Source organism: Urocitellus parryii, unplaced genomic scaffold, assembly GCF_045843805.1.
Source record: "Urocitellus parryii isolate mUroPar1 unplaced genomic scaffold, mUroPar1.hap1 Scaffold_43, whole genome shotgun sequence".
NCBI classification, from domain to species: Eukaryota; Metazoa; Chordata; class Mammalia; order Rodentia; family Sciuridae; genus Urocitellus; species Urocitellus parryii.
The window spans coordinates 3754252-3781206 of NW_027553833.1; the positions used below are offsets into that span (position 1 = coordinate 3754252).

General features: G+C 40.1%; 2 pseudogenes; both read right to left on the reverse strand.

Moving 5' to 3' along the window:
• Nucleotides 1-21983: 21983 nt before the first annotated feature.
• On the reverse strand, nt 21984-22364 carry LOC144252426 (proline-rich protein 15-like; annotated as a pseudogene).
• A 3535-nt stretch (nt 22365-25899) lies between these two features.
• Nucleotides 25900-26496, reverse strand: LOC144252450 (nuclear transcription factor Y subunit beta pseudogene; annotated as a pseudogene).
• Between the last annotated feature and the right edge of the window lie 459 nt (nt 26497-26955).

Consider the following 26955-nt stretch of genomic DNA (forward strand, 5'->3'; position numbering starts at 1 on the left):
TGAAATGGCAGCTATGAGGGACACTAACCTCAAGGAAAAAATAAAAATAAAACAAAACCAAGTCCTTTGGTTGGGGTTCTGGTGCTTGTGAAAACTGATGTGCTTTCATTGTTTATGTAAGACTTTAGTTCCATGCAACAGGTACCTACATAAATAATGGCTTATTAAAATTTGATATTTGTAAATCAAATTAGACTATTTTTAGGTATATCCAACTTTCTCTACATTTCCGGCCTTTTAAATCCAATTAAAGTGCCTTCAGAAGGTCTTCCCAAGAGCTTCTGGGTGTCTCCCATGACAGGGACCTCTGAGCAAGGCTGTGGCATGACAGACTTGACTGAAGATCTGAGGCTCACAGGGGACTTCCCAGTGGAGAAAAGGGAAGCCATCAACAGGACATCTGCATATGACTGTCACAAATATTGCACCTCTCCTTGGCCAGGCTGACCTTTTCTCAAGTTGCCAGGGTCTGCTTGCTGTAGGTCAGAGCCTCTTCTCCCATCTTCATTCCTGAGTATCCACTCCCTGGTCCCTAATCCTGCCTCTTAGGTGGGCCAGGGAAACCCCAGGAATCTCAGCATGACCAATGTGCCTCTCTAACCACAGAAGAAATGTTAAGCCTGCCCTGTCTAAAGCATCCTGGCTCTGAGTAAGAGTAAGCAGAACACCATCAAAGTACTATTTTGACCTAAGAAGAATTCCATAGTTACCCACTTGAAGCCAGGAGCAGAAACAGCAATGGTACTCAAAACAGCACTGGTCTAAGTTGACTGAGTACTCTCCTGCAGTACTCAGTCAAAGTCATGGCCACAGGATTCTTGCAATGAAAATGCCTGTGTCATGAATGTGGCATGCAGAACCTGAGGATGCCAACAATTTGGAAAGGAGACTTTCTGAGTATCATGCTGTCTAGAGATGATTATAATTTTTAATTAATTGATGTTTTTGTTTTTAAATTATAATTGCAATTAGTTTAAATTCAAGTTTTATTTTGTTGTAAGTTTAGTTAATTCCACAGTAAGTAGTGGTGGGTCGAATCTATTTATCAGTAGTTTTCGAGTTTATTGTAATTCTAGTAACTAGATTTTTGAGACGTGTGTTGTGATTGTGTTTCAAGCAAGAATCATTTAATTTTTTATTTTTGGAGTAGGTGGATAGATACATAACTGCCCTGCCCCTTATTTGTTCATACAAAATACTCAATTGTTTTCATTGAATTCCTTCCCAAAGTGGTGTGGGAGTACACAGGCTAGATAGGCAGCATTTTTCATGAAGCTTAACAAGTTTGAAATAGGGATGAGTGGTATTAAAAGTATTTAGCAATTGGTAAAACATGGGGGGCAATTAATTGGAAAGATGCTGCTGTTGAGGGAGAGGCAGCTCCTGGAGTTCCTGTCCTGGGGCAGCTGTTAACTCTTCAGTTGTTTAATCTTGGAGAGGTCCAGGACTCCAAAGAGTTAGGAGCTCATGGTAGGGTTCACATTGACTGTTTAGCAACTGTTAGGGAGGTGTTTTGATATTTAAGCAGCTGGTAGGATTGTACCACTGTATGCCTGGTAAGTGTCCACTCCAAATATAGATACAGAATTATAGAATCCTTAAGTTGGGAAATGTTGGAAGTCTTTAAAGAAATCATGGTTGAGGCAGGAGGATCACAATTTCAAAGCCAGCCTCAGCAACTTAGCAAGACCCTGTCTCAAAATTTAAAAAAAAGGGGGGTGGGGTGGGGGGTTAGGGGGGTCTAGTGATATGGCTTCGGGGTTGAGCATCCCTGGGTTCAATCCAAGAAAAAAAGAAAAAGATGATGTCTCTAGACAATGACCTTGCCAAAAGCAAAGACCACAGGTGCCCTGTGATGGATGATTGATTCTGTGACAGAATGGACCTGAATGCAAGGCTGCATGCTGATCAAATTGCCACCCAGCCTTTCATCGTGATGCAAGGCCGCTGTGGGTTTTTATTTGTGGATCCCTCCCACCTTTGTGCAGGATAATGTGACTTCATATCTTTGCAGTCTTTTATTTTCTGATCAATGTCTTAGCCCATGCCTGGCCCAGTCCCTGTGTCTATTCTACACATGTTGACATATATTTGCTAGCATAGCATCTATTATATATGTTTCTGTTCTGCTTTCTGCCCCTTTTTTGGCACAATTTTCTCTTCCCATCACAACTCTTTGTCTTCAACAAGAAAATGTTTTCTATCCTCTGTGTTTTACCAATGGAACAAATAAAGACTCAATAGCTGGGAGCTGTGATGTGAATGTAAAAGGTAGCACACAGCCAAGAGGAGTGAGGGACTGAGAAGAGGGGATGGGAGGAGCCTTGCTGGCAGGGAGCCCTCCTTCCTGGGCTGCATCCTGTGATCAGTTCTTTGAAGTACCCTTTACATGGACCTTGACCACCAGAGTTGGGCAGAGGGTGGGGCAGCAGTTAATGTTCTTGGGAGAGCTTATGGCTTTGATGGCTTGCTTTTGATGAGGACGTGAGTGTGCTAAGGATGCTGTCTGGTGCCACAGGCTGGAGCACAGGGGCAAGGAGGTGCAGTAGTGCCATGCTGAATGCTCAGATGGGCAGTGCAACTCGGTGTGATCACCGGAGAGGTTTATTTTGTTAAATCACCCTGGAGTTCCTCTGGAGTCTGAATTTGATATATGATCCATACTTAGTATGAGTGGGACTATTATTGCTTCTATAATGATAAGAATAAAATAAAAACTTATTGCTACTTTTCACAAGTTCGCGATGAAATAGATGTTATGATCCTCATTGTACAGCTGAAGATCATGCAGGAAATCGGGGCAATAAGTAGATCCAAAGTCTACACGCCCCACCGTGTCCTCATGGAGCCATGCCAAGAGACACAAAAAGCTACGGTCAGCTCCTGACGAGGGCAAGATAGAGGAGGTTTCTGAGTTTCAGATTTTCTTTAACTTTCAAAAAGAGAAATTTAGCATATCTTCATTTAAAACCTATCATAGAGAAATAGGGTGGTCTTTTAAGGGCTCAAGAATCTTCAGGAATAGGAGAAATGGACACTTTATAGCTATATACTTTTCCCCAGAAGGCAGGGTACACAAATATTCCACTTGCTAAGTAAGAATAACAAGCTCTTGTTACATTTTAGAAATGACACTGTGGCTGCAGATCATCACAACTGCCAATAATACCGGCCCAGAGTAATTTGGTTATCAGAGAAGTAGACATAATACATGCATTCAGTGGACCCTCATTATCCACAGATCCCCCTATTTGTGAATTCACTGACTTGCTAAAATTTATTTATAACCCTAAAGACTGTCCTCATGTCCCTATGGGAGTCATTCACAGACATGTGCAGAGCAGTGAAAAATTTGTCACCCCTGTGCACTTACATTCCAAGGCTTAGGGTGGCCCAAGGGGGGGTGCTCTGCTTTCTTGCACCACTTCCCATACTAGAAACAAATGTCTTTTTCCTGGCTTATTGGTGCCTTGCGACTCACATTTTGTGCTTTCTGTGGGTGATTTCACTGTTTCAGGTGGCCCCCAAGCACAGGGCTGGAGCTCAGACCAGTGCTCCCGAGAGCAAAGAGGCTGTGATATACATCACAAAGAAAATGTGTTAGTGCTGCTGGCTGTGAGTTCAATGTCAACTGTTCAACAATATATAGGAAATATGAATTGTTTAGATGAAAGTGCACATAAAGCAAAGTTATGTATTAATTAGCTGACAAAATACTGTGACAAAAGGCACACAGGAACCTAACCCTTTTTTCAGTAAAGCAGTGATATTTTAGAACATAACATCCAAGAGAAACCAGAATCAACTATATATTTATATGAATAGTACATATACAAATAGAAGTATTTATACAATGTCTTATTCTAATTCACTGAGGCCTTAAAAACTTAATAGTATACTATTCATTAATAAATGATACTGGGAGGTGGACATGGTGGTACATGCCTATAATCCAAGTGACTCAGGAGACCAAGGCAGGAAGACTGAAAGTTCTATGCCAGCTTCAGCAATTTAGTGAGACTCTGTCACAAAATAAAAAAATAAAAAGGACTGGGATATAGCTCAGTGTAGAGTGCCCCTGGGCTTAATCCTCAGTCCTAAATAATAATAATTAATAATAATAATGATGATGATAATAATAATACTTTGAGAAAACAATCACCAGTCAATAAAGTACATTTTTTCTTATATATGGCTGAAAGACCCTATAATTGATCTTTTGTTCAGCTAGCCATATTTTTGATCAGAATAATTTGTACCAACATAAAAATGTTACCTATCTACTGTTGGGAAGAGTGGGAGTATGTAGGCTGTAATAGTTTGCGAATGTTACTGCAAAACATTTACTTGGACCATGACTACATTCCAAGCAACAATTTCATTCGAGAAATCTGCCCAAGAGTTTGTTATCTACTTAATAAATGGACTTTTTAACAATAACATTTGGTCCAAATCGCTTTGGCAATATATCTTCAAGCAATTTAGCAATTCCCTTAATCACCAACTCAAACTGCCTGAGTCAGACCCTCCTGCAGTGCCTTTCTGGAAGTCTAACCTGAATCCTCCCAAATTCACTCCCTGCTACTCTGTGAGGGCAGGGCAAGACACCTGTCAGTTTCATTTATCATGCACAGCAATTGCCCACCAGGGGCTTCCTGGAATCTTTTAGTTCTCAGAGCCATAGTTGCTATCTATCTTGAATCTGGGAAATAAATTGAGTAAACAGAAGTCATTACAAAGTAATATATGTATTAGTTCAAAAAATTTAATTGAAATAAAAAAGACCAAGTTGTCATTCTTATTTAGTCCACTTCATAGATAAATCATCTTATAAAAAGCAACATGTGTGGTGAGGAGATTCAAGGATACCTGGCTACAGGAGGTTGTCTTCATCCATGATAGTAAATAAATATATCAAGCAGGCAAATGACCCAAGTGAGCCTGAATCTTCCTCTCTGTAAAAGTTAAGTCTGGACAGAGTATTCCTTGGACTCCGTCTGAGGTGAAAAATTCCCACACTTGAGGCTTCTAGCTGGACTACTAGGGGGTAATCTTGAGGTTTTTCCAGATCATCTTGATGTTAGCAAAACTTCTTAAGTGCTTTAGACCCTGAAAAATGCCCAAGGGAATATACACTCCACCCTGGATCTGATAACAGTCACTTCCCATCCTGTTTGCTAGTTTTTCTCCTGGTCATCCTCAGAGATTACAGGTATTGGTAACTTATTAAATTCTTGCATTCAACAAATATCATCCAGCCCGGCTCCTTTGTAGGCACATAGTCTAGAAGTCAGAGGAAGGGTATGTGGGCACCCTGAGTCAGATAACAATTTGGAGCTCAAAATTGGTTAATAATTTAATAGCCTCAAATTATATTCTGGAAAATTATGCTTCTGTGGGCTGGGGATATGGTAGAGTGCTTGCCGTGCATGCGCTTGGCCCTAGGTTCAATCTGCAACACCCCAAAATAAAAAGAATTATGCTCCATATATTAGGAAATGACAAAAGAATGTGCACCAAAAAGAAATGTCTTTCTATGTCACACAAAGGCAAAGGCTACTTTATATTTTACAAACTTAATGGAGAATTGAATGGTGACCCGAGTTAATTGACATCATATTTTTTATTGATTTGTTTTAGAGTTGTATTTAGAAACTATCAAAACTGCCCCTCCCCCACAAGCAGCTACCCCTGACTTGTCCCTACATGACTGTCCTGTAGATTATAGTTTGTTACTTTTCTTTCAGTAATCAATTGCCAAATGAAATCAGAAAGCATTTTAATAAATAGATCACTATAACACTGATTTTTTCCCCCTGGGTTCCTAAATGCTTATTTTTAAGGTTTTTGTAATTTTTCTCTTTGGCACTGGAGATTGAAACCAGGGCCTTGCATGTGCTAGACAAGCTGCATCCCCATTCCTGTTTAAATTTTTAAAAAACTTGAGCTAGGATTGTGCTAAATTGCCCAGGCTCACCTTGAACTTGCTATCCTCCTGCCTTAGCCTCCCAAGTAGCTGGGATTATAGGCATGCTCTACCATTCCTGGCCTATTGTTCTTATCATTTTTATAAGCTCTTCAACACTCTTGGTGAAAAAAAAAGTTTAGGTAGAAATAAACTATCAGCTTAATTAATATTGGAACATGTCTATGTTTAGATTGTTTATATTTTTTCCATACTAGATTTAGGTTTTTAGCAGGGGCAAAATCTTCCAAACATATAAACCAATATGTAAGAATTATGTAACTCCTTTCACTAGATATTCACCATCTTCTATGTAAATCAACATAGTGAATCATATTTTCCCAATAGCTTTACATTATAATGTCAAACCAGTTTTGTTTACTTATAAATTTATCTACAACTTGAGGCTTTGCTATCTTCATTTTGGGGCCCTCACTCCTAGATATTCTTTGCAACTACAGAAACTGTGGTAGTTCCAAATTTAAGAGTATTTTTCATGAACCTTGAAAAGAATTTTTTTGGTAATAAAATCTAATCTGTCCCTTCCATCTGTTTTGTACATTCAAACTTTCCGTAACTTATAGTTTATTAAAATGAGGCATTCCTATAGATACATGCCTTTGAGGAGGAATGTTTTGTAGAGGTCTCGAAATGAAAGGGTTATGGTTTCACAATATAAACATTTTAATCACTGAGATTTCCAGGTGTGAGACAAAGGATCATATGCCTGTAATTTTGCTTCATGGAGACAAACTAATAACACACAGATTTTATGAATATTCAACATAAGTTATTTTTCTTGTGAAATAAAAAAAAGTGCTTTTAGTGATTTATTTTTACCATTTAGTTCTGCCAATGGGAAATAAATTACTGTGGAGTTCATTGTGAATCCCAAATCTACAACTCCTCCTTAGGTGTACCTAAACAGGGAGAATTTCAAGTTCTAATACCCCATAGAAAGGAAGTCTTCAGTATTTGTCTTAAATATATTTCTGCATTAGTCTAAAGGAAATAAGATTTCACTAAATAGTTTAGCTAATTTTTCTGCTTCAGATAGTCAAGGCTTTAAATCAAGGGTCATTTACGTGATCTTGTATCATCTTAAAACTCAATCATAATTAATTTGCCTTTCCAAACTTAATAGAAGATCGATCCATTCTTACAATGAGACATTTGCTATTTAATGCTGTGTTCAAAGTAAGATAGAGAATTAGGAAAGATAAGGATCCTTTTTACAAGCTACTTATCAACCAAGAATGTATCTTTTCTTGGGATTGCTAAGATGTGGTTGAAGTTTAAATGATTTGCTCACAGAAAGAACTTTTTAAATACATAATCTTTGACCTTTGCTATATTGAATCGACAGAGTACAAGAGTCACTTTCAGTAAGTTTTTGCTCTTCCTTAAGAATGTCAGAGAATTGGGGGTGGAAAACATCATTAGGAAATCCATGTATATCCATCAATGCTCAGTATTTTATTTTTTAAAAAATTGTTATTTTGTAGATTTATGTGTTCATAAATATCAAATTTTGATGAGTATTAAATAATAAAAATTACTTCATTGATATTATCTAGATATTATGCTTAACATTTTATGTAAATCATGAATTTATTCTATCATAATAATTATGGGAATACTTGTAGCCATTTGGAGAAAGCTAAAAAGCAGCCATAGCCCCACACTAGAGGAGTACCTGGAAATGGATAAGACGTGATTTGATTACATGTGACATTTAGGATATAGATTTGGTAGCTTTGATGTTGATCAAATGTGGGGGTGAGGGAAATGGAGGGAGAAAGGTATTTGCCATGTAGCTGGCTTGGATTCCTGGGAGTTGAGGTTGGCCTTTATTGAAATTGGGAACAGAAGAGGAGGAACAGTTTTAGGTAGAAGGGAAAAGAGCCTTTTGTTTTGTTGTGTTGAGTTTTAGGTGGTCATTAGATATTCTAGCAAATCTAGAAGTTGAATGGGAAAACAAACTTAAGGTCACATGGTCAGGTTTTGAGACAGGGTGGTCTGGTTTCAGATTCCCTGCTCTTAACCACTACACTATACTGTTTCTCAAATCTTGGGCATACTCTTCTCTAAAGAGGTGGATTTTTTTTTTTTTTGGTACCAGGGATTCAGGGGGACTTAACCACTGAGCCACATCCCCAGCCCTTTTTTGTATTTTATTTAGAGACAATAAAATAAAATAAAATACAAACTTGCTTAGCACCTCACTGAGTTTCTTAGTGCCTCGATGAGTTGCTGAGGCTGGCTTTGAACTCATGACCCTCCTGCCTCAGCCATCCAAGACACTGGTATTACAGGTGTGTGCTAGGGTATCCAGATAAGACAGATCTTGAAGAAGATCTATTCATATTCTTGAAGGAGATCCATTCATATTCTCTCTCTCTCTCTCTCTCTCTCTCTCTCTCTCTCTCTCTCTCTTTCTCTCTCTCTTTCTCTCTCTCTCTCTCTCTCTCTCTCTCTCTCTCTCTCTCTCTCTCTCATGCTGGGAATCAAACTTGTATGCTAGGCAAGTGCTCTACCATTGAGATACATCCCAAACCCAATACCTATTTTTATTTCTTTCTGTAGGACATGGGTTTTAATTCACCAATTCCACTAACTGCTTGCTTGATCCTGGGCAAATCATTAACCAAATTTAACCCATAGTGATAAACCTTTACATGTCTTTTAAAATGTTACTACAAAAACTGACAATATCAAGTACTGGTAAAGAATTCCCATACATGGTGAGAACACAAAATGGTACACAAATTTAAACATGTACTTGTTCTACGTATTTACTTTAGAGAAATGAAAACTTAGTATCAGACAAAAAGCTGTACTGAAATAACTATGGCAGCATTGTTCATAATTGCAAAAACCTGGAAACAATCCAGATACCCTACATTTGGAAATGGGTCAACAAACAATGGTACATCCACTAAACTGAGTACCACCGGTCAGCAATTAAAAAAAATAAAATAAAATAAAAAACAGAACTGTTGACACTCTCAGCATGGATGCATTATGATAATCCTACAGTACGCTAAGTGGAAGAAATAAGGCTTAAAAAGTGGCAGATGGTAGGACTCCATTTATAAGACATTCTGGAAGAAACAACACTATAGTGAAGAAATAGTATCAGTGTTTACTAGGGTTTGAGGTACCAGAGAGGATTTGACTATAAAGATGCATGGTGGGGAAATTTTCTGGAGAGTGGGAACTGTCCTGTTTCCTGATTAGGGTGGTTGTTACAACAGTCTGAATTTGCCAACTCACAGAACTGTTAACTGCAAGAGATTTAAAAAAAAAAAGTGTTATTATTGGGAATCGAATACAAGGGCTGACATAGGCTATGCAAGTGCTCTACCATTGAGTTACATCCCCAGCCCCTCAAATGGATTTTATGATATGTAAATTTTAAGATATTTTTTAAAAATAACGGGAGATGGACAAATAAAATAAAACTGACTTTAAAATGGTTAAAAATCTTCTGTCTGTAAAAATGATCAAAAGCCCTAGATGCAGATGAAATTTTAAAAAAACGGTGAACATTTGTAATGCCCCATGGGCAGAGGATGGGCACGTATGACCCCTAAATGTTGTTCACAAATGTAAAGTAACGAATTGCCCATGCACCTGAGGTCCTTTAGGGGCGCATTACTTCCAGAGACCACTAGAGGCAGCACAGAGGCCCTCCAGTCAAACTCAGAAGACCTCCAGTCAAACCCAGAAGAACAGCAAAAGTCAGGACAGCTGTCTCCTCTGCCCTTGGATTTGTTTGGAGGGCCTGCTTTGCAATCCACTGCCTTTGTTTAATTCACTCACGTTGTGGGTGGCATATAGAGTGGGCTGATGTGACTGCAGAAGCATTCTGTGAGTGCTTGAGGGGGCGTAAGCTTGGGTGCCTGCCTGGGTTTCGGGGACCCTGAGCTGGGGAATGGCATGGGTCTCCGTCACTCTTCAGGGTAACTGGTGGAATGTGGACAGGGAGTTTTGGGGGAGGGCTCATGTCTCTGTTAAGCTCCTAACCCTTTGACTGGTGCCTCCAGATTGGAAATCAGAAGAGTGACATGGGACAGAAAATCTGAAGAGCACAAATATGAACTTCTTAGTGTAGCAGATTGTCTAAGTAGACTGGGAAAGTTGAGGGAGAGAGGCCATCAGGACCAGAAGAGGACAAAGAAATGGCAATCCCATACTTTATTTCCTCCCTCCCTCCCTCCCTCCCTCCCTTCCTTCCTTTCACCCATTCTTCCTCTCTTCCTTCTTCCTTCTCTTGTGATGGGAACTCTCCACTACACCCCAACCTCACATTTCCCTCCTCTTTTGTGCTTTTTCTGTATTCTTCATTCTTTTCCTCCTCTCACAACTAACTAGTGAGCAGAATAATAAATATTTACTAAATGTGACAGAGAAAGATCTGTGAAAGATGATATATTAATTTCCTGGGTCTGCCATAACAGATTAGCACAAATTTGGTGGTTAAAGCAACACAACTTTATCCTCACAGTTCTGGAGGCCATCAATATATTGGCAAGGCCACACTTCTCTCAAGGCTCCAGCAGAGACTGTACTTGCCTCTTCCAGCATCTGATGGCTCCAGGCATTCCTTGAGCTATGAATGCCTAACTTCAGTCTCTGCCTCCCCAGGAACATGTCCTTTTCCAAGGCTCTCTATGCATCTGTCCTCTGCTTACAGCTGGGAATAATTATGCAGAACCCACTTGGATAATCCAGAATGAGCTCATTTTAAGATTATTTTTAAAAAAATATTTTATTTTTTAGTTGTAGTTGGACACAATATTTTTATTTATTTATTTATTTATTTAACTTTTTTTTAACACAATACCTTTATTTTTATGTGGTGCTGAGGATTGAACTCAGTCCCGCCCATGCTAGGGAGGTGCTCTACCACTGACCCACAACCCCAACCCTTTATTTTTATTTTTATGTGGTATTGAGGATGGAACCTTGCACATGCTGGGTGGGCAATCTACCACTGAGCCACAACCCCAGCCCAAGATTCTTAATTATAATTGTAAAAATTCTTTTTCCAAGAAAGGACATATTCACAGGTTCTGGGGGTAAGGATCTATCTTTTGCGGTGGGACTACTATTCAAGACCTTATGGATGAGATTCCAATCTCCAGATAGCATTCAGTTCTCACTCATTCAGTAAGCCCAATAGTTACTGGGATGAATGTTACCTAACCTCATACTACAACAGAACATGGAAGTCTATTGGTAATGTACTTAGGAAGCTGACAGTCTCACTGCAGATCCACAATAAATTCTAAAACAAACACCAGCAACAGAACTGCACAAAATACCACCCTACAAAAAAAGGTAAAGAATAAAGTAGTAATGTAAGTTTAATAATATAAGCTGGATGCAGTAACACATGCCTGTAATCCTATTGACTAGTGAGGCTGAGGCATAAAGATAAAAGTTCAAGGCCAGCTTCAGCAACTTAGCAAGACTCTGTTTCAAATAAAAAAAAATTAAAAAGGCTGGTTTACAGCTCAATGGTAGAGTGTTACTGGGTTCAAACCCCAGTACTGCAATAATAATATTAATAATAATAATAATAATAATAATAATAATAATAATGTAAATGTGGTTAAAAAGAAACTAGTTGAAGAAACAAGACTAGCACATCTCATAACTAAAGAACAATTTAACCAATAGTGATAGAAAAAATGGACAAAGGATAAGAAAAGAGAGTTGATATAAAAATCACAGAAAACATGCTATAGCTCAGTTATAGTAAGAAAAATGCAAATTCAAACTCTCTGAGATACGTGTGTCTCAGAGCATAGATAAGTCTTCCTAGTAGGTAGCTAAACATCCATAAGTTTGATCAGACTCTTTTGGTGAGGCTGTGAGGAAACAGCATTTTCATACATTGCTTATGGAGCATTTGGGTATAGTCTTACAGAGACAATTTGATAGTATCTATACGATTTTTCTACAAAAAATGTAAAGTATATATTCTTTGACCCAACATACCCATTTTTAAGATTTTATTTTACAGGGTGTAAAAGCTGTGTTCAAATTACTGTGTGAAGCATTAAGGAGCAGAACGCTGGAAGTGATCAAAGATGCTGTAACAGGAGGCCGGGGTTATGACTATTGGTGGAGGGAGGGAGCTCTATGGACTGGAATACCAGGAAATCCTCACAAGGTCCTGTGACTCCAACTTTCCTTCATTGTCCTTAGCTATCACTCTTCTCAAACTACCATCATATTCCAGACAGTGAGTGCTTCTCTGCAGTGCTGTTCTGTTTCTTTCCTCAGCTTCTCCAGCAGCCGTCAGTATGTCGTGGTAAGGTTAGCTAAGGAGCACACTGAAGCAAAAGCTCACTCTTACCCAGAGGTAGTGGATGTCCAGTTGACATAAACACACAGGCCCAAATTCAACACAGCTAGTACAGCCATTCACTGCCCATGAGGGGATACATGGACCAACATGCAGTTACTAGGCTAGACTCAGAGGAAACCTGCCTGCACTGGGCACACCAAGCCTGATAAACTGTGGGTACCCTTTGGAGGAAATGCAGGGGCATACATCCACAACACACACACACACACACACACACACACACACAACACACACACACACATTCACTCACTCACTCACTCTCTGTGAAATTCAACCACCTAAGGAATGAAATTGATTTGCCAGGAAAAGCTTCATCATAAGTTGCAGCATTTCAATATCTTTGTGTTTCTAGACTCCAAATCTGTCTCTAATCTCAGAGTGGTTCAGGGGAGAATGAAGAAAGCAAAGATAGGAATTCCACAGAGTCAGCCTTTTAGCAACAATGAGCAATAAAGTCTTGGGTGATCACTGAATTTCTTTGAGATTCTATTTTTTGCTCCACAAAATGAAAGTTACTTTTGGCAAATCAGTTAGCTTAACAAACCATGCTAAAACTTGGTGGTTTAAGACACCACCAATTGAATCTGGGAATAATCCTGCCGGCCACTAATTTGGACAGGGCTCAGCTGGGTGGTTCTGGTTTCATCTAGACATTCTCCTGCATCTTCAGTTAGTGGCCGGATTTGGCCAGTAGCCACATAGTGGCAGGGACAGCTCATCTGACTCTCCTCCTACAGTGTTCTCTCAAGTTGGGATAGGATATTGAGAGAGTGGAAGGCCCCTTGAAACCTAGATTTGCATTAGCAACAGAATTGTGTCACCCCAAAATTGATATGTGGAAGCCCTCACCCTCTGATGTGACTGTAGTTAGAGTCAGGGCCCATGAGAAGAAAATAAAGTTAAATGAGGTTATAAGGTTGGACTCCTAATCCAATACGACTGAAGAAGAAGAGACATCAAGGATCTCTCTCAGCCTATGCACAGAGGGAGGGACGCAGTGAAAAGGCAGCCATCTGCAAGCCAGGAAGAGAGGCCTCACCAGAGCTCAGCCCTGTGAGATGTTGATCTTGGATTTCCAGCCTCTAGAACCGTGAGAGAATAAGTTTCTGTTGTTTAATTCACCCAGTCTGTGGTGTTTGTTATAGCAGCTAGAGCAGACTAACGCACATGGACTAACTATCAATTCTTCCACATTCTTTTGGCCACAGAAAGTTATGAGACTAAACCCACAGACTAAGCATTGGAAAACAGATGCCACATCTTAAAAGGGAGATCTGCAAGGTCACGTACCAAAGGAGTATGTATGTAGGAATGATAATTGACGCTGCAGTTTTTTATGGATCCCATAAGATCATGCAATGTGAAAGTGCTTCTTGAAGTGTCAAGCTCTATGGAATGTCGACTATGATTGGCATTCTGGCCTGTTGTATAGCAGCACTGACTATGTCTTCCATAGCAAAACAGAATGGGAATGTAGATGATTCTACATGGCACATTTCCCCCAGGGAGTTCCCAGAAAGGCATGTAAACCTTATGATTAATCAGAGAAGCAGTCATGGTTCAGTTGGCAACACTGCTTTTTCATAGCTAAAAGAGCCCGAAAATAAATATTTGAAGGAGTGTCCCATTCAGTGAATTAAAAAAACCAGGAAGTCAATGGTTGGATGAATAGAAGAAAGAAGGGATGCAAATCACGTTGGGTTTGAGGACTTGCCATCCATGCTCAGTACTTCCCCAAAAGACCAAGGGAGAAAGTGGGAGGCAGCCACCTGTAGGCAGATCTTTAGTTTCAGTATTGAACTTCCCATGGATCCTAAAAATGGGTCAGGGTTCAGTGCCAAATGCCAATATCTCGGCTTGGCACAAGATCACGAGCCACCACACAGCTTTGTAGGTTCAAACAGCAATTCTTTATTCCTGATCTCACACCAGCCTCCACACATGCTCAGGGGAAATTCCCAATCTCCCGGCACAATACACACCCTAAATACTTTTTCTCCAGGAGAACTCAGTGGGAACTCAGGCAGCAGGCACACCCTACTCCCAGAAGCAATAATCTTCAACCTCCACCTTCCCTAAAACTCCTATTGTCTTAAACTGGGAACGCCCTAAACCCAAGGACCGGGATACTTCCTCAAACCTGCAGGATACACCCTAATCCTGGATCCACCCTGGTCATTGAGCAGGGTCACCTTTCTCAAACACACATGCAAGGTCACAGCAAATTTCCAAGGCAAGTCCATTTAACATGGGGTACGCTGGCAAGGATTTCGATGCATCATACCTACTTGGCAATGGCCCTCAGCAGTTCAGCAGATTTCCTTCACAATAGGTGGACTATTGAGGAGTAGCAAACCGTCATCACCCTTATTGCCACAGAATTTACAAGGAGCACTCTCATTCCCTCATTGACAATTGTCATATAAAGAGGGAATGCTGTGGGAGCAGATGCCTGGCCACTCCCATTTGAGAACAAGGTTGGTTTACACGGTGCAACACACTTCAGTGAATCTTTGAGAAGTCAAAGAGATTGAGAAGTTGACTCCAGACTATTATTGTTCTCATCACACTGTATTGTAGGGCAAACTTAAAGTCCATTTTTTTCTTTTCTGTATCTATAGCTTAATTGTCCCCAATGGGGGCACTGAATAATTAAGAGATTGAATGAACTCAGTGAACATTTGGTGAATCAATAAGTAAGTGAATATATCAGTGACATAGTTAGGGCTTAAAATTATGCATTATGTAAAGCACTAATAACATCTTTGTCCTTTTCATGTTTTTGTCTCTGAGTCTTCTGTGTACTGTGTACTCAATGGATAGTTGTTGAATTGCACTGAAATTATAGAATCCAGAAATGAAGTATTACATTACAAAAATAAGACAACTTAATTGTCCTACAATTAAAGGGTGCAGTGGTCAAAATTCTATCCTTCATTCCTGAGTACCTCTAACTCTGTGACTCTGTATATCAAAAAAGAAGTACATTATGGGCTGATAGTATTAACTGTGGCAGGTCCAGGGACAGCCTCCTTTTCTTATTGTATCCAATTGGGGAAAGTGTGGGATGCTGGAGTACTTCCTTTCAGAACTCTTTTTTATTTATTTATTTTTGATACCAGATATTGAACCCAGGGGCACTTAATCACCTAACCACATCATAGCCCTTTTTATATTTTACTTGGAGACAGGGTCTCACTAAGTTGCTTAAGGCCTCACTAAGTTGCTGAGGCTGTCTTTGAACTCACAATCTTCCTGCCTCAGCCTCCCCAGCTGCTGGGATTACAAGTGTGCACCACTGTGCCTGGCTTCTTTCAGAACACTTGGGCCTCTTGGGTCCCCTATTAGGCTGTTCCCCCTGCTCTGTGTCTGCCTGTGCTCTCTCTCTCTCTCAACTTCTCAACCTCCCCATGGAATCCCTGAGAGGTGGCCTCAGTATAAACAAACAGAATACATCCAAGGGTGAAGACATGAGTGGTTGCCTTCAATCAACCCACAGCCTTCTGCAAATTCAGCCTGAGACAGGATTCCTGTTAAATATGATCTACCAAAGCCCAGGAGCCTTGAAACCCTCCAGAGAACAGCCAAGCAGCTACCTGAACCCTGCCTCACTAGCCACCTTGATTGACTCTGCCAACCCTTCCCGCTGCCAGATGCCCACCCGCTGGGTAGAGTTGGACAGGTTGAGCAAACCATGTGGATTGTGAGGATGAGGCTGCTTCCTGGCCCTTCTCCTGTCTCCAGGATCAGAAGTGTGGAGAGAATGGTCATTCCCAGGGATTTAGAAGTTTTATAACTGACAAAATGCTACCCCTGTAAATACCCCAAGCCAGCCCCAGACATTCCTGACACTTAACACTCCATTTTCCCCCCAAGCTGATACCTCTTCATGTCTCTATTTCACCCTCCTTTAGGAGTGTATGGCAACACTTCAAATGTATTCACTAAACAATCCCAGGCTTAGGATCCACTCTTGAATGTAAAGATGACAGCCCAGAATCCAATTCCCCCTCTTGGTCATCACAGGGCCAGGATATGTAGTCTTTTTTTTTTCTTTCTTTATCTCCTAGATCCTCCCCTGTGTTACCTGTCCTTGAAATTTTGGAGCAAAGACATAACTACAGTGTTCCAAAAGGCAAGCTCCTTGGGATTCCTAGGAGGTAGGATCTCTAAATTCTAGATTTCTTTTTTCCCTTTAGTAGTAGGAGGAGTGAAACCCTGAGCTTCAGGCTTGCAGGCAGGTGCTTTGCCACTGAGCTATATCCCTAGTCCTCAGATTATTTTCAAAGGAAACCACTGAAATAATTCCTTTAGGCACTCTCAACTCATTACTCAGGAGTGAGAATCAAAGCAGTTGATGTTGCTGGGGGCTTCTGCAAGGCTGCATAGTTTCTCTGGTCAGAGAGCTCTGCATGTACACTTGGTTTGTGCAAACACTGAACTGTTGCTACATCCTCCACTTACTGACAAGGCAAAAGGAACCAGAGAGGTGATGTAACTCCACCCCAGTTCCATTTACTTATGGTTACTCAAGCAGCACAAGTATCCTCAAAATCATTGAAAGTCTAAAGAAAAAGCATATGTGAAGAGTTCCAAACACGAGGCCCTCAGGAACCTGACCCCCAGGAGGGTTCCTGGGCAGGGGGTCAATTGTGTTCCAAGACCTGGAGAGGGAAGAGAGAACAGTGGTCAGTGAATTGAAAGGATTCTGCTTTGGATGCAATGGAGAGTGAGAGAATGGGCAGAGGTGGCCTGCCAAGAGCCTGTGAAGCACCGACAATGAGTTCAGAGTATCTTGAGGGTGCCATCTCCTAAGAGGATATCAAACAAAAGGAGATGTTATGAAATGAGATAGGCTGGCCTGAAGAAATACCCATTTCCTCCCCTGCTGTTTCCACCCATCCTAGCAACGTTTCCTAGGGTGTCTTTGTCCACGGGGTTCAAGTCATTTGGCGATTAGAGCTTTTGTTTCTGTTGGTGCACTGTCTCCAGTTCTAAAAGATGTATTTCCAGAAACTAATACTGATGGGGCACCACAGAGACATCTCTACCAATCACTGAGTCATGGCTGTGCCCTTTACAATAAGACTTAGGGGGTTGAAGGAAGAGGGGACCTGTTTTGAGCACTCTGTCTTAGCCCAAGGGGCAGTGCTTTCTCATTGACCTGGATTCGTGTGTCAACCTATTAGGGTCCCCTTTACTTCTTAGTAGCCAATCCCTTATTACTTCAATCCCTGTTGTGGATAATAGTTCTTTATATTAAATACTCCCTGTTCAAATTACTGTGTGGTTTCTTTCTCCTAATTGTACTCTGACTCTTACTGATTCACAATCCTCAGAATTTTTTTTCTACCTGTCAAACATAGCTGCTTCCTCAGAGAAGAAAAAGAAGGTGGCCCTTCTAAGATCTACTAGCCAAAGGATCAATGGATCCTTGTAGATTAACTAGGAGTTTATGAAGGTACACAAGGAATGAACATTGCCCCTTGAATTTCCCTGAGCTTCATACTCAAAAGGGCAGGGAGATGTGTGACCATATCCATACAATATGGTTGTTGGTGGTGGGTAAACAGGTTTGAATGTATTCCAGTTAAGCCATCGGCAATGCCAGGAGAAGGGAGGCTTGTGACAGTTAAATGGTCTCTAGTAAGCTTTCTGTCACTGTGACAAAATACCTTAGATAATTGACTTAAAGGAGGAAGGATTTATTTTGGCTTATGGTTTCAGTCTTTGATTGCTTAGCCCTGTTGCTTTTAGAACTGTGGCAATACAGAATATCATAGTAGGGCAGTAGAGGTTCCTCATCTCATGGTGGCTGAGAAACACAGAGAAAGAAATAGGAATGGGCTGGGTTCCCAAGAGCCCCTTTAAGGACATGCTCCCCAATGATCTTCCTTTCACTAGGCCTCACTTTCTAAAAGTTCCATCACCTCCCAGAAGGTTGAGGACCAAGCCTTCAACACATGGGCCTCTGGGGGACATTCAAGCTCCAAACGGCAGCAAATGGGAAGAAAGTCTTGGGTCCTGAAGGCTGATTGAGGGTTTTCTGGGCAGGGGGTGGGGATAGAATATGCCAAACAGAGTCAACAGAATAGACAGAAGTCTGCAGACCTGACAAGGCAAAACCCACTCTGGGGGAAGTGTCAATCATATTCAATGGCTGGCATGGATGCTTGGCCTTATCCTGTGGGATTTTAGACAGAGGATAAACAAGAGTAAAGAAATGGGTGTGGCCAGGCCCCTGTGCTTTAAAGAGATGCATTTCTCACCTAGGATGGCATCAAAGGGAAAGAAAAAAATTGAGTTTAAACAAGAATACACAATCAGGTTTTGGATTGTCCAAGAACTAATTAACTAATTATAAGAAGCAAACAAAATAATAGTGATATATATATATATATATATATATATATATATATATATATATATATATATTTTTTTTTTTTTCAGTCCTGAGAATCCAGCTAGACCTTGCACATGTTAGGAACTTGCTCTCCTAGTCAGCTACAACCCGAGCCCCAAAGCACACTATTTTCAATGTTAAGACACTATAATAAGAAGTCATTGCTGTGATTTTGTTCTGAACATGACTGAGGGGGCTCAATGTTCCCATATAGCAGGATTACCTCAATTGCTGGGTCAAACGATGGCATGATGGTGGCAGTATCTGTATCATAGTGTATATTTCTTGGCCTTCCCTCCTGCCTTCCACAGCTGGAGCCTTCTGTTTTAAAGTAAACAATGAGCACTGTTGGAGTTAACTTTTACAACCAGTTGCTTAAAATAGCAGCATACTAAAAGAGAGCTCTAGTGTTGGAATATAAACTCCATCTCTTTATTTTATATAGTAAGCAAACGCTCTAAGAGCAAATCAGAGAGGGGACTAAAATAGATATCTTATGTAAGTGCAGGCATTTTCTGCTACCAGCCTAGGAGGGTGAGAATCAACAATTATGTTTATCGACTGACTGTTAGAAAGAAATGTATAATTCAGGGTGCTTGTAACTCAGAGGAAATCCCTTAAAAAAAAAACACAGGAGGCTTCATATTGGTCCCAACCCTCTACTCAACAAGCAGGTGAATCTACTCAGGAATAGAGAGCTTCAACTTCTTCAAACTGACTCTTTCATGGTTTAGGGCCAGAAATTTTTATCTCCTGGGTAAACAGTGTGTCCCACACCCCAGAGATAAAGACACTCCACTCTGAATCTTATTGCATGAGGTTATGCTAACAACTCTGACATGATGATTATGAGCCTATCAATTCCAATTTCACTGAATTGGGATTAAATCAGTGTATTCTTCCCACTGCATAATTTAGGACTGTTTTAAAATGATGTAATTACAAACCTCAATGGCAGATTGTGAATTGCATTCACTGTCATAACTGCCATTAGCATGGTTTTCTTTCAGAGCAGTGGGGTAAAGATGTCATGTTAATAAGTTCCCCTATTCTGTGTCTGCCATTGGATATCTGCGGCAACTGGAGACTTGGATGGGATCCAAAACTAGAAACGGAAGCTGGGAAAATGCCAATGTTTTGTGGATTTAGCGGAATTTTGAAGAAAAAAAATTTAAACAATAAAATTGTAGATTAAAGAGTTAGTGTAAAGTTTTAAATCAGTCAATTGCAGACTTCATTTTATACAAAGGTACTGTACTAATCTATTGGCCTTCCTGAAGAGGGAGAGAACATTTTGGATAGTTACCTACTCTAATTTTCAATGGAACAAAATTAAAATACCTTATCAAGGTTTTCCAGATCCTTATTTGACATCTGCTGCCTTCTCTCCCTGCCCATAATCCCCTCCTTCACCAACTGCTTGTCCACTGCAAGTTCTCATTCATCAGAATCTCAGGGCAATAGACCCATTTAAAATTAATGTAAAGTCTTCCTCATCCAGAAATTCCACCTAGAGGTGAATTTGGCCACATACATTTGGGTTCTAAATGTACAATAATAAAAAAAAAAGTCGTTATGCTTAAGAAACACACAGACACAAAACCACCACACCAAAAAAAAAAAACCACTCCCACATGCTTTTTCTTTTAATATAAGGTATTTATAATGCCCAGGTAAACAATTTCCTCCAGAGTTAAGTTCTTTGGTATGTGTAAACTCTCGTATCAAATGGTTAACTCTATTATTCTGCTGGTACTCAATATTGAGTCATTAATTTAAATTCCTTTTAGCAATCCTCATCAAATTTCTTTGCTAAATTCCCTCGAACAATCAACATGTTTAGCTATTTCATAAATTATTAATTGGACAGAAACAAAATCCAGCTTCCCTATATACACAAAGTGAGCAGCTTGTCATTGTCTAAAATGACAAAAACTTGATCAATGTAATTTCTTTGGTATGCATTTCTGGGTGTTTAAAAATGAACCGAATTGTAGTGGGAAAAGATCTTGGTTCCTCTTAACAACTAAAATAACTGTCCTGTAATTTGCTGAAAGAAAGTCCTATTCATTTACCTTTCTTCTTGAAGTTCATAATAAAAGCAAACCTGCAGATTTTAACTACTAATATTTAGGTTGATAGATCTAAAGACTTTGAAATTAGATAAAGACAGACATTAAAGAAATAACCTTTAGAAGGGAAAGGATTGGGGCGGGAAGCAGCTTTGCAAAAATGAATGAATTTAGTCCATTTGTTTAAATACTTTCAGAAAATTGTTGGTAAGGTAACAGTGAATACTGGAAAGGATATATTTGGATTTACTCTATGAAAATGCACTGAAGTAAAAGGAGAATTGAGGAATAATGAACTGATACCTCCCTTCCTTGAATGTGGTTAGTAATTTGGAATATCTGGCTAACTGGTTCCAGTTCAGATGTTGCTAGTTTCTGGAAAAGTTCTCTTCCCTGCAGCTTTCCTTCAGTAGCTGCTATGTTGTGTGGCAAATGATTAACTCTGTCACCCCGGACTTTGCATGCCTGCTTTTAAGTATGATGAATTTCTGTCTTGGAATGGAAAAAAATACAGAAGTCACCTTAAGTCTTACAGTGCAACAATTTTAATAATCCACACTAAAATATGCTGTTCGGTTTTGTAGTTCCATTTTTGAAGCAATACTGCCTCACTTTGAAATGCTTCTACTTACTGCTTCTTCCCTCCCCACCCCTTCACTTAAGGTGTAAGTCTATGGAAGTATCCCTGAAATGCATTTCTCAGGCATTACAAACAGCACTGAGATCTGATGTTCACGAGAAAGTATTCAGAATCTTCAATAAGAGCAGCCTTCCTCATTTGAGGACTGAAGAGTTCAAGTTCAGCTACTTTCTCTGAAAGAAGGCCCCCTCAATCACTCTCACTCCCATAGATGACAAAAACAAAGGCAAATGCCCCAAAACAGCTTCTTGGAAAAAATAATAATTATGCCAACTTCCTCAGAGGCATGTATCTTCTCTTACAACAAATAAATACTTAATGCATCTTTGAGTCATGAAATATTGAGAACTCAACTGACACTTCAATTTCCAGAAAAATAAAATCTTGGAGGCCTCGTGTGAATATTATGAATATGGTGAGGTGAGACACCAAATAGGGGGCTGGGTCAGAATTCTCAGGTATGGAACTGGGTTCTGGGGTTATTGTGGGAAAAGAGACAAGCCTTAGAGTGCTCACTCCAGCTATTGCTTTTCCTCCTGGGCATCATCAGGGAAGTCCGCCCCCTCTGGGGACCTGTCTCCCTCTTGAAGCAGTGTGGCACACACTTTCCTCTTCTCCTTAAAGCGTCCAGATCTCGAGATCTTCAAATTGTGGCGGCTATTGCCAGACTTCTCCCCACACAATTTGTTTGGCTTGGGGGACTCGCTGGCGCCCGCAAGGACATTGGGGTGCTAGTTCTCTCGGGAGCCGCTAGTCCATTCTGGGCTGGGAGGGTTGGGCTCCTCGGGGTCTGGCTGGGACAGAGGCTGCGCCCCCACCGTGGCTTCCTTGCTTTTCTTCTTGCTGTTGGTTAGCGATTTCCACCAGGGCCCAGAGCTGCTCGTGCCACCCCTGTTGGCCATGGTCCGCCAGCCGGGGACTGGGGCATCCCACGTGGGGAAGGGCTTCAACTACAGCGACCCTCACTCCCGATGGTCTCTCCCCACCTCTTTTCCAGGCTTCTATGCGGGCTGCGGGATGGGAGCAGAGGCAATCCCTATACTGGGGAAGAAAACACAACATGGGCTCTCATGCTCTCTTTCCAGTGTCGAAGAACCATTCCATCCCTGCATGATCATCTCCCAAAGGCCTTACCCCCAGATACCACTGTGTTGTGGATTAGGTTTCAACATATGGATTTGGGTGAACGTAGCAGTGTCCTCAGTTTCTTCCTCTGCTCACTCTCGTATTCAGTGTGTCTCAAAAGCCATCAATGGTACATCCTAAATGTCTCTTGTTTCCACCCACAATCAGCCATGTGCACTTTTCTCCGTAATTTAAACTGTCATCATCTCCCAATCAGAACTGCAAAAGCAACCTAAGTGGACACCCTCTATCCACTCCTGCCCTACTTTAGCCTGTACCCAGAGCGTTCACTGGACAACTTCTTCCCTGATTACAACTTAGAATAGTGTCCTCCTGTGCTTGGGATGAACAACTGGCATGACCCACCAGGCCCACATGATGTCATTCTGCATGGTCTACACACTATAATAATAAGAATTATTTTTACTATTTTGGCTACCAGGATTGAACTCAGGGGCACTCAACCACTGAGCCACATCCTCAGCTCTAATTTATATTTTATTTAGAGACAAGGTCTGAGTTACTTAGTGCCTCACTGTTGCCAAGGTTGGTTTTGAACCTGAGATCCTCCTGCCTCAGCCTCCCGAGCCTCTGGGATTACAGGAATGAGCTCCTGGACCTGGCTACACAACCTAATTCATTAGTTTCACCTCATTCCTCTTGGTTCCACCAATCTCTGCCCCTCAGCCACATCCAACTCTGTTACCCTCAATGAAATCTTTTTTATTTTTTTCCACTCTCTGCACCCCCAACCAAGCTATGTTATATTTCATGGTATAATTATTAAATTAAGATTGTTTTATCCGATTAGTGGTTTGCTTTTATTCTATTTTCACTCTTAGGTCTTCTCACTTCTCATACTTTCTATCTGGGGACATGTCTCTCTGAAATACAGCCTTTATATTTTCCTTGAGTAAGAGCCTGCTGGTAGTAAGTTCTTGATGCTTTGTCTGACATTTTGTCCCAATTCTGGTAAGATATCTTTGTGTGTATAGAATTTTAGGTTGGCAGTTATTTTCTTTCATTCCTTTCAGTATATATTATTCCACTATTTTCTAGTTATTCTCTTTCTGTTGAGATGTTAACTGTCAACCTGTCCTCTCTTTAGAAGGTAATTTGTCTTTAAAAATCAAAACAAAACAAAACTCTGTTTCTATTTAGATTTATCTTTTTTGCCTTGGGGTTTCTTCGGTATCACCGTGATATGTGTCCATGTGGGTTTCTTTTTATTTTTAGAGTGTTTGGGATTGTTGCTTTTAGAAAAAATTCAGTCACTATCTTCTCAAATATTATCTGTGCCTCAGTCTCTCTTCTTTCTGGAATTGCAATTAAACATTTGATGCACTTTCTTAGTGTGCCCTACCAAGCTTCTTAACTTACCTTATATTTCCCAGTTTTTACCCAGTATGATTAATTCTAGGTAATTTCTTTTTTTTTTTCATTGAAGTGTTTATAACTGTAAAAAGTTGTCAGTAGTCAAAATGTCCAATGGACGATTAAATAAATTATGATTCAGTCATACAACAGAGTAACAAACCAATAAAAATGATGCAGAAGACTATGCATAACCTGGGAAACATGTTTACAATATATTGTTAAGTGAAAAAAGCAAGTTACAAAACAGTATGCACAATATGAGCCCATTTTTATAAAAATATACATATTTAGCAAAGTAAGAGGACAAATGATATTTATCAAAATATTAACATTGGTTATTTCAACACAGTAGGATGATTGGGGATTCTGCTTAACCACCCTCTCCCTTTTTTCCTTTTTGAATTTTCTATAATAAAGATTATTTTTCGAATGGGGGTAGGAGGCGAGGGAGTCACCGACTTCGGAGATGCTGCTCCCAAAGGTTCTTCCCAGCAAAGTGAACGTGTCTGCTCAGCCTGTATCTAGGAAACTGCTCTACCTCAGACACCTGGATGTCCCTCACATACAGTGTACACCCAAGCTTCCTTCTTGCAAGCTATCCAATACCCACTTTTGAAATTACAGTTTAAAGACCCCTCCTATTAGTTAATATCACCAAAAAGAATAATGAGAAAATACAAATCCTCACTTTAAAAAAGCAACAACTCAAGTACATACTGCTAAATTATACAAAGTTACATTATCTAAGTTTAGTTTATTGCAAAGATCAAGACAGCACACTGCTTCTACTTCATAATTTCACAGCACTCACTCCATTTTGTTCACTCACTCGTGCAAAAGGTCTGTATAGACAATGATGTCCAATATTTCTTGGTTCCCATGATAAAACAGGAGACCTGATATTTCAATTAAAAAGGTAAAATGAAGACATTTATCAACAGACTGTAAAATAATCTTCTGGAAGAGGACACTGTTAATACCTGAAGATACACTTTGAAAAAAAATCAAATACCAAACAAAAGGGGCACCATTTCAGGAGTGCCAGGACCACATTAAACTGAAATGAATTCCAACATTCATAATAACATAAATCAAAAACAAACCTAGTGTTAAACAAAAGCTCCAGTAACTAAAACTACATTAACAGGCACAATGAACAGTGTAAACACTGTTAATGGGCACCAAGTTTAATAGGTCAGACAATATTTGCTTCTGCACTCACACTTAATTATTCAATTACATTTAAAAAAATCGGTGCTCCTTAAGCTATGAATGCTTTTTACCAAAAAAAAAAAAAAAAGAAAAAACTAATTTCAATAAATACAGCAAGTGCTAAAAATCTAGCTAGGTTATCATGCAAGATATTACATAGCTAAGACAAACTCAAATTTATAATAAAGGCAACTTGCATTCAAAATGAACTCTACTCTTATATTTTATTAAAAGGGCAAACATAATGAATTAACCCAGCTGCTTACTTGAATTACAAAAGTAACATGATTCAATATGAAAATAAGAAACTGTCTACAAATCTCTGACAGTAATAAATTGCAATATACAATGCATACAGGCGTCATACAGAGCAACAAACTCTTGTACAAAACAAAAATATTTTAATACCTTTAAAATCCAAATTTGTCTATAAAATCATTCATGAAAAAGATTCTCATCAAGTCAGAATTAACACCTCAATTAGTCAAGTATCAAGAAGCTACATTACAGCTACTTAATATACAAAGAGACAGCACTTCACCAGTCATTTCCTCTCATGTCTCTGTTCCCAAATCGTACACGCTCACTTCTCTCCACTCCCCATTCCGTCATTTCTTCAGATCATGAAAACTGAATTTGTTGAACACCAGAAATCTGTTGATAGGAGATTGTGTAAACCATAACATTTTGTTGTTGACCATCTGCAGTTATTAAGCCAGCTGGTTACTGGTTTCTAAATGGCTCCTCTGTAAGTTCTTCACTTAGTCCATCTGTAGCTGTGACTGCCCCACCAATTCCCTTCTCTCCTTTCATAGCCTCTCTGAATTTCTGAAGATATAATTTCAGAGGTTCTACATAACTGTCAAAGCCTAAGATAGACATGGCAAAGAGAATATCCTCTCCATTGATTGTCTTCCGCTTCTCTTGATGGCATCTTTCACTTGCCTCTGGTGTTATAAAGCTTATGAACTCACTCACACATTTCTGCACACATTCTTTGGCATCTTTTGCAATCTTACCTGTTTGAGGTATAGCATTTTTCATTATCCTAGCCACGTTTGCAATTGGAAGATATATATCTTGTTCTCTGAAACTTTCTTTTGAACCATTTGTATCTTCATGATCATTCATGCTGTCCTCAGTATCATCGTGAGGCTGTATCGCATAATGACTTCCTCCAATGTAGTCTGCAGAAATTCCTAGTTGGGTAGCATCTGTTGTAGAACAGTCACCATCCATTGTCATGAAATACTGTCAGAACCGTGTTGTCAGTGGTGCTCAAGAACACCTATCTAAAAAGGTATCCAATCTCTGTCCAATTTCAACTAATGCCACTGCTATTATTGATCAGTTTATCTCATCACTCTATGATGCTGATTAGTTTCCATTCTAAGCGAGCTGAAGCCACCCCAGCGATTTGTGCCAGGAATCGTGGAACTAGGGAGTCCATGCGGATTAGTGGGATGCCATTTTTTTAAAGGTCGCCGGCTACCTAACCTTGTCTTGTTATAGTACTTTGGGCGCGATTACGATTTGGGGGTGCTCGTAATTCTTTGTTCTCGGAGACTACTGTTCCTTATGGCTCTGCACATCCTCCCGCCTCCCACCACTGATGATTAAAACCTCAGTCCAATCCGAAAGGCTTCCTTCCCACCTTCGGGGCAAGTCCAGGGACCGCAAGCCGCCAGATGGCTGCATTCTTTACGTGCAAACCAGACTGCAGGGAAACCAGAGCCACTCCTTCCACCCGGGGACCTCGCTGCTCCCCACGCAGGTGCC